At 36.1% G+C, this 12,524-nt stretch overlaps 1 protein-coding gene across 6 annotated transcripts in view; it reads left to right on the plus strand.

Annotated features, from left to right (window-relative positions):
- CUNH12orf42 (chromosome unknown C12orf42 homolog) overlaps positions 1-12,524 on the plus strand; it is a 222,365-nt gene that overhangs the window by 37,249 nt on the left and 172,592 nt on the right. The window lies entirely within an intron of this gene.

The following is a 12,524-nucleotide window of genomic DNA, read 5'->3' on the forward strand; positions in this document are numbered from 1 at the left end:
ACGTGTATTTAACAATTTTATGAACTTATTTTTCATAAATGCTAATACTTTCATGCCTATTTCCTCTTAATTTCTTGTCTTTTTCTCCTTTTTCTTATCGCTAAGGTTTTTTTTTTTTTGCCTCCCCTTTTGACTTTTGCTTTTTTCGTGTTCTTTGTAGTTTCCCCCCCACCAATAATTTAGAGAAGAGGAGGGCAAAAATATGAAGACATAAGGGGGTAAAATAAAGAGCCACAAGTTGAGGGAGATTCCCTTTGGTTTAGGGTGGCCAAGTCCTCTCTGAGGAAATCACATTTCAGCTGGGACCTAAAGCAAGTGAGAAAGCAGGGGAACACCAAGCAAGCAGAGGCATGTGCAAAGGCCCTGAGGCAGAAAAGAGCTTTAGGGATCCTGAGTCACTGAAGCAAGGCTGGTGTGGCTGGAACATTGTGAGTGTGGGGAACACCAAGCAAGCAGAGGCATGTGCAAAGGCCCTGAGGCAGAAAAGAGCTTCAGGGATCCTGAGTCACTGAAGCAAGGCTGATGTGGCTGGGACATTATGAGTGTGCAGAGAATATTGCAAGATGAGGTTTGAGAGATTAGCCAGAATCAGATCGTCAGAAGCTGTATCAGATGTGGGAAAAGACTAGATTTTATTCTAAGAGAAATAGGAAGCTACTGAAGGATTTTGAGGGATCTGTGTGATTGAATTTATATTTTATCATCACTACCTCTGCTTTGTAGAATATGGATTGAATGAAGGAAAGAATGGAAAGTGCAACAAGTGGTTAGGAAGCTGTTAGAAGGCTGTTGTAGTAATCCAGACAAGAAACAGCAGTATCCTGGATTAAGTAGTATGAATGGAAATGAAGATGGATTTAGGATCTACCTTAGAGAAAGAACTGACGAGAGTTGATGGATGAGATTGCTTGCGTGGGGTGAAGAGGGAAAGGGAGGAACTGATGGTAGCACACTTGGCAGATGGTGGTGCACATTGCAGAGATGGGGAAGAGAATCAAGATGGGGGTGTGGATCAATAATTCGACGGGTTAATTTTGAGCTGTTGTTGAGGTGGCCAAAAGGAGATGATGGGCCTGGAGACAGACACTTGACTTGCCCTATGCCCTCATCTTTTCCTAAGCTTCTTGGGATCTATGATGTGGCATGGGATGAAGGGATGAGCTGGGCTGGTAAGATTTTCCACTTCCTGACTCTGAACTGGAAATACTGAGATAATCTGGCAGTTTGCATCAGGGAAGGAATTGAAAATTCATGAGCTGGAGAAAGAACCATTAAAGATTATGATGAAATGGATGCCATGAATAAGTAGAAGTCTATGAGACACAGTTGAGGGAGAGGAAATTTTTGTTAAGGTTAAAGAAGCTAGCAGAAAGGAGCAAGTTTATGGAAAGAAGATATGCCATGGGACTAGAGGAATATTAGGACGAAGACCTGTGAAGTCAGGCAGTTGAGGTCTTTACAGTTGCTTTTGACCCAGACTGAATCTCCTATTTCAGACTGTGAAACAATAACATGCAAATTGCTGGATAATGTATTTAAGGAAAAGATAAACCACAAACACATAAAATTAAGAATGAGGGCCACATGTGGTGGCTCACCCCTGTAATCCCAGCACCTTGGGAGGCCATGGCAGGTGGATCACTTGAGCTCGGGAGTTCAAGACCAGCCTGTCTAACAGGGTGAAACCCCATCTCTACTAAAAAGTACAAAAATTAGAACAATAGTAATGGCAAAGATGAAAAATGCTTTCAAATAATTAACTCCCAAAAAAGTTCTAAGCCCAGATAGTTTTACGAGTCACTTCTTTCAATGTTTTAAGGAAAAAGAAGTTCCACATTACAGAAATTTAATACATAAACACTGGTGAAATTTTTCTAATTTATATGATTGCCAAACTGGACTAAGAGTACAATAAAACAAAATCAACAATTTTTTGCATGCATATAGATACTAATGTTCTAAAAACTCCATGCACACATTTAATTCATCAATGTAAGATATGCTACTACCCACTACATACTATTTCAGAATAGTTTAATATTAGGAATTCTAGGAATATATAACAATAATATGGTAAACAAGAATAATCATATGAGAATTCGATTAAATACCAAATATATTATAAAACTACTCCTTATAATATTTTATAAATTAGAAAGAGATAGATACTTATTTAACATAAACTTTTAATACAAAAGCAATTGTCGTACTTAATGAAAAACACTAGAGGACTTTAAAATTAAAATTACACTTAAAACAAGGAGACCTATCATGCCATTATTCTTTTTGATTGTTCTAAAAATTCTAGAAAATTAAATAAGATATAAAACAGAAATAAGTGGTATAGTCGTTGAAAAGAAAAGAAGAAAAAGATCACTAATTGCAAATAACATTGCTCACTGATATGTGAAAATAAAATCAATGGATAAATAATATTGAATAAACTGATTCAACACCAAATAAATACAAAATGCAATAGTTTAAAAAATTAATAAAGATAAGTTAGAAATAAAATGGAGGATTTTGTATTTTTAAGAGAATTTCAGACCAGTTATCCTATATGACTCTCTAAATTGACTAAAAACTGGATAAAATATTTTTAAAACATTGTAAGATGCATTTACGAGCTGGCATAAAGGTAGAAATCCTGAGAAATAACAGAATGCCAGAACTTAAAGGATTTCTTTTAAATGTCAGAGACTAAAATTTAAATTTTAATGGCAATACAGAAGATAGACTGTTAGAAATAAAGTGGGGAGCTTAGTTGAAACATAAAGCTGGGATCCTAGTATAGAAAGGAGCAATACATAAACCTGACATAGTTTGGGTTCCTGTTCCAAGATGGCCGAATAGGAATAGCTCCGGTCTGTAGCTCCCAGTGTGATCGACGCAGGAGACGGGTGATTTCTGCATTTCCAACTGAGGTACCTGGTTCATCTCATTGGGACTGGTTGGACAGTGGATGCAGCCCATGGAGGGTGGGCTGAAGCCAGGGCGGGGCGTCACCTCACCTGGGAAGTGCAAGGGGTCAGGGGATTTCCCTTTCCTAGCCAAGGGAAGCCATGACAAACTATACTTGGAAAAATGGGACACTCCTGCCCAAATACTGCACATTTCCCACAGTCTTAGCAACTGGCAGACCAGGAGATTTTTCTCCTGTGCCTGGTTTGGTGGGTCCCATACCCATGGAGCCTTGCTCACTCTAGCGCAGCAGTCTGAGGTCAACCTGTGAGGCTGCAGTGTGGCTGGGGGAGGGGCGTCTGCCATTGCTGAGGCTTGAATAGGTAAACAAAGCATCCGGGAAGCTCAAACTGGGGGAGCCCACCATAGCTCAGCAAGGCCTACTGCCTCTGTAGAGGCACTTCTGTGGGCAGGGCATAGCTGAACAAAAGGCAGCAGTAACATCTGCAGACTTAAACGTCCCTGTCTAACAGCTCTGAGGAGAGCAGTGGTTCTCCCAGCATGGTGTTTGAGCTCTGAGAACAGACAGACTGCCTCCTCAAGTGAGTCCCTGACCCCTGTATAGCCTAACTGGGAGACACCTCCCAGGAAGGGCTGACAGTCACCTCAACCTGCAGGTGTCTTTGCCCCTCTGGGACAAAGCTTCCAGAGAAAGGATCAGGCAGCAATATTTGCTGTTCCGCAGCCTCTGCTGGTGATACCCAGGCAAACAGGGTCTGGAGTGGACCTCCAGCAAACTCCAACAGACCTGCAGCTAAGGGACCTGACTTTTAGAAGGAAAACTAATAAACAGAAAGGAATAGCATCAACATCAACAAAAAGGACATCTACACCAAAAGCCCATCTGTAGGACACCAACATCAAAGATCAAAGGTAGATAAAACCACAAAGATGGGGAGAAACTAGAGCAGAAAAGCTGAGAATTCTAAAAACCAGAGTGCCTCTTCTCCTCCAAAACGTTGCAGATCCTTGCCAGCAATGGAACAAAGCTGGATGGAGAATGACTTTGATGAGTTGACAGAAGTAGGCTTCAGAAGGTCTTTAATAACAAACTTCTCTGAGCTAAAGTAGTATGTTCAAACCCATTGTGAGGAAGCTAAAACCCTTAAAAAAAGGTTAGATGAATGGCTAACTAGAATAAACAGAGTAGAGAAGACATTACGTGAACTGATGGAGCTGAAAACCATGGCACGAGAACTTCGTGACACATGCACAAGCTTCAATAGCCGATTCAATCAAGTGGAAGAAAGGGTATCAGAGATTGAAGATCAACTTTATGAAATAAAGCGAGAAGACAAGCTTAGAGAAAAAAGAGTAAAAAGAAATGAACAAAGCCTCCAAGAAATATGGGACTATGTGAAAAGACCAAATCTACGTTTGATTGGTGTACCTGAAAGTAATGGGGAGAATGGAACCACATTGGAAAACACTCTTCAGGTATTATGCAGGAGAACTTCCCCAACCTAGCAAGGCAGGCCAACATTCAAATTCAGGAAATACAGAGAACACCACAAAGATACTCCTCAAGAAGAGCAACCCCAAGACACAAAATTGTCAGATTCACCAAGGTTGAAATTAAGGAAAAAATATTAAGGGAAGCCAGAGAGAAAGGTTGAGTTACCCACAAAGGGAAGCCCATCAGACAAACAGCGGATATCTCAGCAGAAACCCTGCAAGCCAGAAGAGAATGGGGGCCAATATTCAACATTCTTCAAGAATTTTCAACCCAGAATTTCATATCCAGCCACACTAAGCTTCATAAGTGAAGGAGAAATAAAATCCTTTACAGACAAGCAAATGCTGAGAGATTTTGTCACCACCAGGCCTGCCTTACAAGAGCTTCTGAAAGAAGCACTGAACATGGAAAGGAACAGCCAGTACCAGCCACCGCAAAAACATGCCAAATTGTAAAAGACCGTCGGTGCTATGAAGAAACTGCATCAATTAACGGGCAAAATAGCCAGCTAACATTATAATAACAGGATCAAATTCACACATAACAATATTAACCTTAAATGTAAATGGGCTAAATGCCCCAATTAAAAGACACAGACTGGCAAATTGGATAAAGAGTCAAGACCCATTAGTGTGCTGTATTCAGGAGACCCATCTCACATGCAGAGACACACATAGGCTCAAAGAAAAGGGATGGAGAAAGATCTGCCAAGCAAATGGAAAGCAAATAAAAGCAGGGGTTGCAATCCTAGTCTTGAATAAAACAGACTTTAAACAAACAAAGATCAAAAGAGACAAAGAAGGCCATTATATAATGGTAAAGGGATCAATTTAACAAGAAGAGCTAACTATCCTAAATATATGTGCACCCAATACAGGAGCACCCAGATTCAAAAAGCAAGTCCTTAGAGACCTACAAAGAGACTTAGACTCCCACACCATAATAATGGGAGACTTTAACATGCCACTGTTAATATTGGACAGATCAGTGAGACAGAAGATTAACAAGGATATCCAAGACTTAAATTCAGTTCTGCACCAAGTAGACCTAATAGACATCTACAGAACTCTCCATCCCAAGTCAACAGAATATACATTCTTCTAAGCACCACATCACACTCTAAAATTGGTCACATAATTGGAAGTAAAGCACTCCTCAGCAAATGTAAAAGAACAGAAATCACAAGAAATTGTCTCTGAGACCACAGTGCAATCAAATTAGAACTCAGGATTAAGAAACTCACTCAAAACTGCACAACTACTTGGAAACTGAACAACCTGTTCCTGAATGACTACTGGGTACATAACAAAATGAAGGCAGAAATAAAGATGTTCTTTGAAACCAATGAGAACAAAGACACAACGTACCAGAATCTCTGGGACACATTTAAAGCAGTGTGTAGAGGGAAATTGATAGCACTAAATGCCCACAAGAGAAAGCAGGAAAGATCTAAAATCAACACTCTAACATCACAATTAAAAGAACTAGAGAAGCAAGAGCAAATAAATTCAAAAGCTAGCAGAAGGCAAGAAATAACTAAGATCAGAGCAGAACTGAATGAGATAGAGACACACAAATCCCTTCAAAAAATCAATGAATCTAGGAGTTGGTTTTTTTGAAAAGATCAACAAAATTGATAGACTGCTAACAAGACTAATAAGAAAAGAGAGAAGAATCAAATAGACTCAATGAAAAATCATATAGGGGATATCACCACTGATCCCACAGAAATACAAACTACTATCAGGTAATATTGTAAACACCTCTACACAAATAAGCTAGAAAATCTAGAAGAAATGGATAAATTCCTGGACATATATACCCTCCCAAGACTAAACCAGGAAGAAGTTGAATCTCTGAATAGACCAATAACAGGCTCTGAAATGGAGACAATAATTAATAGCCTACCAACCAAAAAAAGTCCAGGACCAGATGGATTCGTAGCCACATTCTACCAGAGGTACAAAGAGGAGCTGGTACCATTTCTTCTGAAACTATTCCAATCAATAGAAAAAGAGGGAATCCTCCCTAACTCATTTTATGAGGCCAGCATCATCCTGATACCAAAACAACAAAAAAAGAGAATTTTAGCCCCATATCCCTGATGAACATCGATGCAAAAATCCTCAATAAAATACTGGCAAACTGAATCCAGCAGCACACCTAAAAGCTTATCCACCACGATGAAGTCAGCTTCATCACTGGGATGCAAGGCTGGCTCAACATATGCAAATCAATAAACATAATCTGTCACATAAACAGAACCAATGACAAAAACACATGATTATCTCAATAGATGTAGAAAAGGCCTTTGACAAAATTTAACAGCCCTTCATGCTAAAAACACTCAATAAACTAGGTATTAATGGAACATACCTCAAAATAATAAGACCTATCTATGACAAACCCACAATCAATATCATACTGATTGGGCAAAAACTGGAAGCATTCCCTTTGAAAACTGGCACAAGACAAGGATGTTCTCTGTCACCACTCCTATTCAGCATAGTGTTGGAATTTCTGGCCAGGGCAATCAGGCAAGAGAAAGAAATAAAGGGTATGCAATTAAGAAAAGAGGAAGTCAAATTGTCCCTGTTTGCAGATGACATGATTGTATATTTAGAAAACCCCATCATCTCAGCCCCAAATCTCCTTAAGCTGATAAGCAACTTCAGCAAAGTCTCAGGAATTGAACAATGAGACCACTTGGACACAGAGCGGGGAACATCACACACCAGGGCCTGTCATGTGGTGAGGGCTCTGGGAGGGATAGCATTAAGAGAAATACCTAATGTAAATGATGAGTTGATGGGTGCCGCAAACCAACATGGCACATGTATACCTATCTAACAAACCTGCACGTTGTGCACATGTACCCTAGAACTTAAAGTATAATAAACAAGAAAGAAAAAAAAGAAAAATAAAAAAAACATAAGCCTGACATAGAAAATTCAGCAAAAAACAGCTGCTTGATTCAACTTTCACTGTGGGAGGAGTGAAAAAATATCCTAACCGTAATTTTCTTATTTTATTTTATTTTATTATTATACTTTGGGTTTTAGGGTACATGTGCACAATGTGCAGGCCTGTTACATATGTATCCATGTGCCATGTTGGTTTGCTGCACCCATTAACTCGTCATTTAGCATTAGGCATATCTCCTAATGCCGTCCCTCCCCCCTCCCCCCACCCCACAACAGTCTCCGGAGTGCGATGTTCCCCTTCCTGTGTCCATGAGTTCTCATTGTTCAATTCCCACCTATGAGTGAGAACATGTGGTGTTTGGTTTTTTGTCGTTATTACTGAGAATGATGATTTCCAGTTTCATCCATGTCCCTACAAAGGACATGAAATCATCATTTTTTATGGCTGCATAGTATTCCATGGTGTATATGTGCCACATTTTCTTAATCCAGTCTATCGTTGTTGGACATTTGGGTTGGTTCCAAGTCTTTGCTTTTCATAACTACAAGCCAGCTCTCATAAAGGCTTGAGTCTTTATTCATGCCATGTTTTGAGGGTCTGAAAAAAAAATTTCAAGTGGAGAATTTAATTTAAAATGGCCTGAGGTTGGATCCTTTCTGGGAAACTGTGAGTTAAACACAGGCCTTCAAGAATTTTCTTAAATTTTTTATTTTTTTAGAGCTGTTTTATGTTCACAGCAAAATTGAGAGTAGAGTAGACACATACCCCTTACACGCTATGCCCCTACACATGTACAGTGTTCTCCATTATCAACAACCCAATCAAAGTGGTAAGTTTGCTACAACTGATTAACCTACACACATCATCACCCAAAATCCATAGTTCACATTAGAGTTCACTCTCGGTGGTTGGAATTTTACATATAAGGTTAAAACTAAAATGAGAAATTCACTGTCCAAAATCACAATACCCACAGGCAAAGGGGTAGTCTGAGAGACAACAGAAATAACAGACACCAATTTTAGACCTGCATAGCTTTTTGATATTGTATTATATGAAATTAAGTATATTTACTATATTGAGAGGAAAAATAAGTTCAAAAATATGAGCGAGAAACAGATGCATGAAGTAAAATCAGCATATTGTAAAAATAAACTTATAGAAATATACTTTAAATTAAAAATTCAATAGGCAAGTTAAATAGTAGATAAGAAAAACCTGAAGAAGAGTTTAACGAACTGGAATGTAAATCTAAAGAGATTATCCAGTGGCTGAAAGAGGGGAGACAAAAAAGAAAAAATAAGCAAAAAGAATAAGTGAAAAGACATGGAAAATAGAGAAAAAGGTCTAGCAAATTTAATCAGAATTCCATAAGGATAATAGAAACAAAAGTTAAGAGGTAATATTTAAGGTGATAATGACTGAAACCCTTCTCAGAATTATTCAAAGATATATATCCTAACATACAGGGAGTCCAGCAAATCACAGACAGGACACATAAAAAGCAATTCACATCTAGATTCACCAAAATGAAACTAAAAATCCACATTCATATACACACAAAAGATCTTAAGCCACAGAAGGGACAAGCAAGAAGATTAGAAACAAAACAAAATAAAGCAAAATGCAAAACAAAACCCAAAACACTGTAGAGAATAGACATTGGCAACAGACTGACCACTATGTTTACAACAGAAATAATGAAAACTATAAGATGGTGGAATAATACCTTAAGTGGACTGAGAGAAAATAATTGTCAACCTAGAACTGCACACCCAGCAAAACTATATTCAAGTGCAAGGATAAAATAAAGACATTTCCAAACAGACCTGAGAGTTTACCACCAGTAGACCCTCACTAAAGGTGATTGTAAAGGATTTTCCTTAAGAAGGAAAAATGTAATCCCAGACAGATTTGAGATGCAAAAAAGGCTGATTATGAAAGATATTGATAAGTATGTGCATAAACCAAAATAATAGTTGACTGCAAAAAATTAGAACAATAATAGTGACGTCTAACTTGTGAGGGAAAAGAATAGCAATTTAGAGAGCTAAAATATTGGACAACAATGGCTTTGAATTTGGCAGTGGGTGGTCCAGGTTAAAGAACCTTGTTTTATTTACAAGAGTGTTAAATTTATAAAATATTTAGATTGTAAGTTAGTATACATGTTTTATTATAAAGGTAAAATTGTATGAATAACTTCCAAGACATAGAGGGGAGAAACTAGAAAAAGAAAAAGAAAAAATAATTTAGTCAATTCTAAAAGTGTAGGGGAAAAAAAAAACCCAAACAAAAAACAGAAGAACCAGGACAAGTAGATAAGTAGAAAGCACATATAAGATGGTAGAAATTAAGTCCAAATATATCCATTATCACAATAAATAGAAAACGGCTAAACTTCTTAGTTAAGATTGTCAGACGGTATTTTTTTTTTTTAAAGTAACTCGCTTTATGTTGATTTTAGAAAACACACCCCAAACCATAAGGAACAAAAATGTTACAAGTTCAAGTATGGAAAAAAATATGTAGTAAATCCCCAGGAAAATGTAGCCCACAAAAATACCAATAAAAAAAGAATTTAGAAAGAATGTCTTCAGCATTTGACTTCTGTCCTTCCCTTTATTTTTAAATAGGGACAGGCTCGATTTATTTTCTTCTGTTGAGAGATGAGTAGGATTAGGATGTGACCAACTCTTGATCATTTAAGACTTTTTCTGTATGGTATACATTTCTTCAGTTTCTTAGAGGACAAGTTTTTCCATATCTACTTTTGGGATTTTTTCATGACAGAACAGAGTAACTAAAAATATTTCTTTAGCCACATACATAAACCCATGTTTTATTTTTGGACATTAGTTATCATACTATGGCATAGGTTTTGCTGTATTAGCAAAACTAACAAGAAAACGCTATAGCTATATTAACATCAAACTAAAGACTTTCTAAGGAAAAAATTGGTAGAGGTAAAGAAGAAAGCTATATAATAAAATGATTTATTAAGAAGATGTAACTCTAAACTTTTATGCAGCTAATTATAAACTCTCAAAATTATAAAAATTGACTGAACTACAGAAAAAAATAGAAAGACCCAATACATTTGTGGGAGATTTTAATATATCGCTGTCAGTAATTAACAGATGAAGCAGATAAAAAAATCAAGGATATAGATGATTTGAACATAATTAATAGGCTTGATCTAATGAACAGTTATAGATTATATCCAATAATTCAAAAATATTGAATCTAAGCACATATGAAATATTTATTAAAATTGGCTACATGGAGACTATAAAATTCTCCTCAATAAATTTCAGAGAATTGATATCAAACAAATCTTATTTTTGAATCAAAATGTAACCAATTTAAAAATTAATAGCAACAAGATAATTGGGAAATACCATACATTTAAACAACATATGGGTTAAGGAATCAAAATGCAAATTCAAAAGCATTAGAAATGAGAGATAATAAGGCATTATATTTCAAAACATTGGAGGCAGGCAAAGTAGTATTAGAAGAAAATACAATTATTTAAATGCATTAGTAAAGAAGACTAAATAGTGAATTAAAAACACAAGAATAGCAGAATAAGCCCCCAAAACATATAGGAAAGAGAATAAATAATTTAAAACAAACACCTCCCACAAAGAAAAACTAATGAATTAGAAAATAAACATATAAAAAGAATCCACAAAGGTAAAAGTTTGTGCTTTGAAAAAAATTAATAAAATTGACAAGGCTGTGGCAATATTTGTCAAGAGAAAAATGAGAAATGCATTATAAATAATATTAAGAATTAAAACAGGGACATTATGGAATAGAATTGTTTATGCTGAATAGATAAAAATATGTGTGTATTATATACATTTTAAAGTCAATGAATCTGGAAATCTAGAAAATAAAATAATTTATTTGAAAAATGCAGTTTACTAAAACTGACTCAAAAAGAAATAGAAAATATAAATAACCCTATAATCATTAAATACATCGAATTAATAGTTTAAATTTTTCCCACAAAGATAACATCAGAATAAGGTGATTTTTACCAATACAGTTATTCAGATATTTAAGGGGCAAGTAATTTAAATCCTATACAAACTATCAGTGGTTAGAAAGAGAGAATATTCTCCAAGTATTTTGCAGCTAGCATAACTTTGACACTAAAATAAGGTAAGGACATTATAAAGTGGAAAAAGGCAATTTCACTTGTGATCACTGAAGAAGAAAAAAAGCAAAATAAAATATTAACAAACAAAATTTAGCACCATCCAGCACTGTACTAAAAAGAAAATACATTATGACCACGTTGTTTTTTATCTCATGAATGCCCGGTTCATTTAATTTTGGAAATTTTATTAATGTAGCATCACTTCAGCATCATTGAAAGGAAATATACAATCTTCTTAACAGCTGCAGAGGAGATAGTTAATAGAATTTACTATCTGTCTCTAATTTAAAACCAAAAACTTTTACAAACTAGGAATAGAAGAAAAATTGACTGGATAAAGACATCTGCAAAAATATTAAAATATGACAAATATCATACTTGATGGGGAAATGTATGGAACATCAGGAACAACCAAGCATATCCAACTTCTGTGAAGACTGAAACTTATACTATTTTAGGGGCTCTGATTCATGAGTGTTAGCATTTACTGACCTGTTGATATCACCTCCTCTTATTTTTTGCAGCTCCACACCTAGTCTTCTTTTCTTTTCTTTTTCAACCCTCTAACACCTCTGTAACCAATATTCCTTGCCTTAACTTCCCGTTGGTTGAACTATCTCAAAACTCAAGCTTCAGAACTACAAATAAGAAATTATGTATTAAAATTAATATGAGAAAAAATGCACAAAGAATATTGGAGACTTAGAGATTTAGGTCTTTCTATTCTGAGATCTTTTAAAACCATATATTGGAAATGCTTCCCAATTTCACTAGGCTTCCCTTTCTATGCCTAGAATACTCTGCAAATCCTAATAACTCCTGGAACTCACAGGGGCCTGTGCAAATGAGGGCCTAAGTTTTATTTGCTTCTTGAGGACCTAAGCTATATGTTTTAGAGTTGTAAACTAGTGCAATAAGATGAAAACTTAAAGTTCAAAAATTTGAATAAAAAGGAACAAAGCCATTACTATTACTAGGTGATACAATTGTTCACGTCAAAATCCCCAAATA

This window comes from Hylobates moloch, unplaced genomic scaffold (genome assembly GCF_009828535.3).
Source record: "Hylobates moloch isolate HMO894 unplaced genomic scaffold, HMol_V3 SCAFFOLD_12, whole genome shotgun sequence".
Classification (NCBI taxonomy): Eukaryota; Metazoa; Chordata; class Mammalia; order Primates; family Hylobatidae; genus Hylobates; species Hylobates moloch.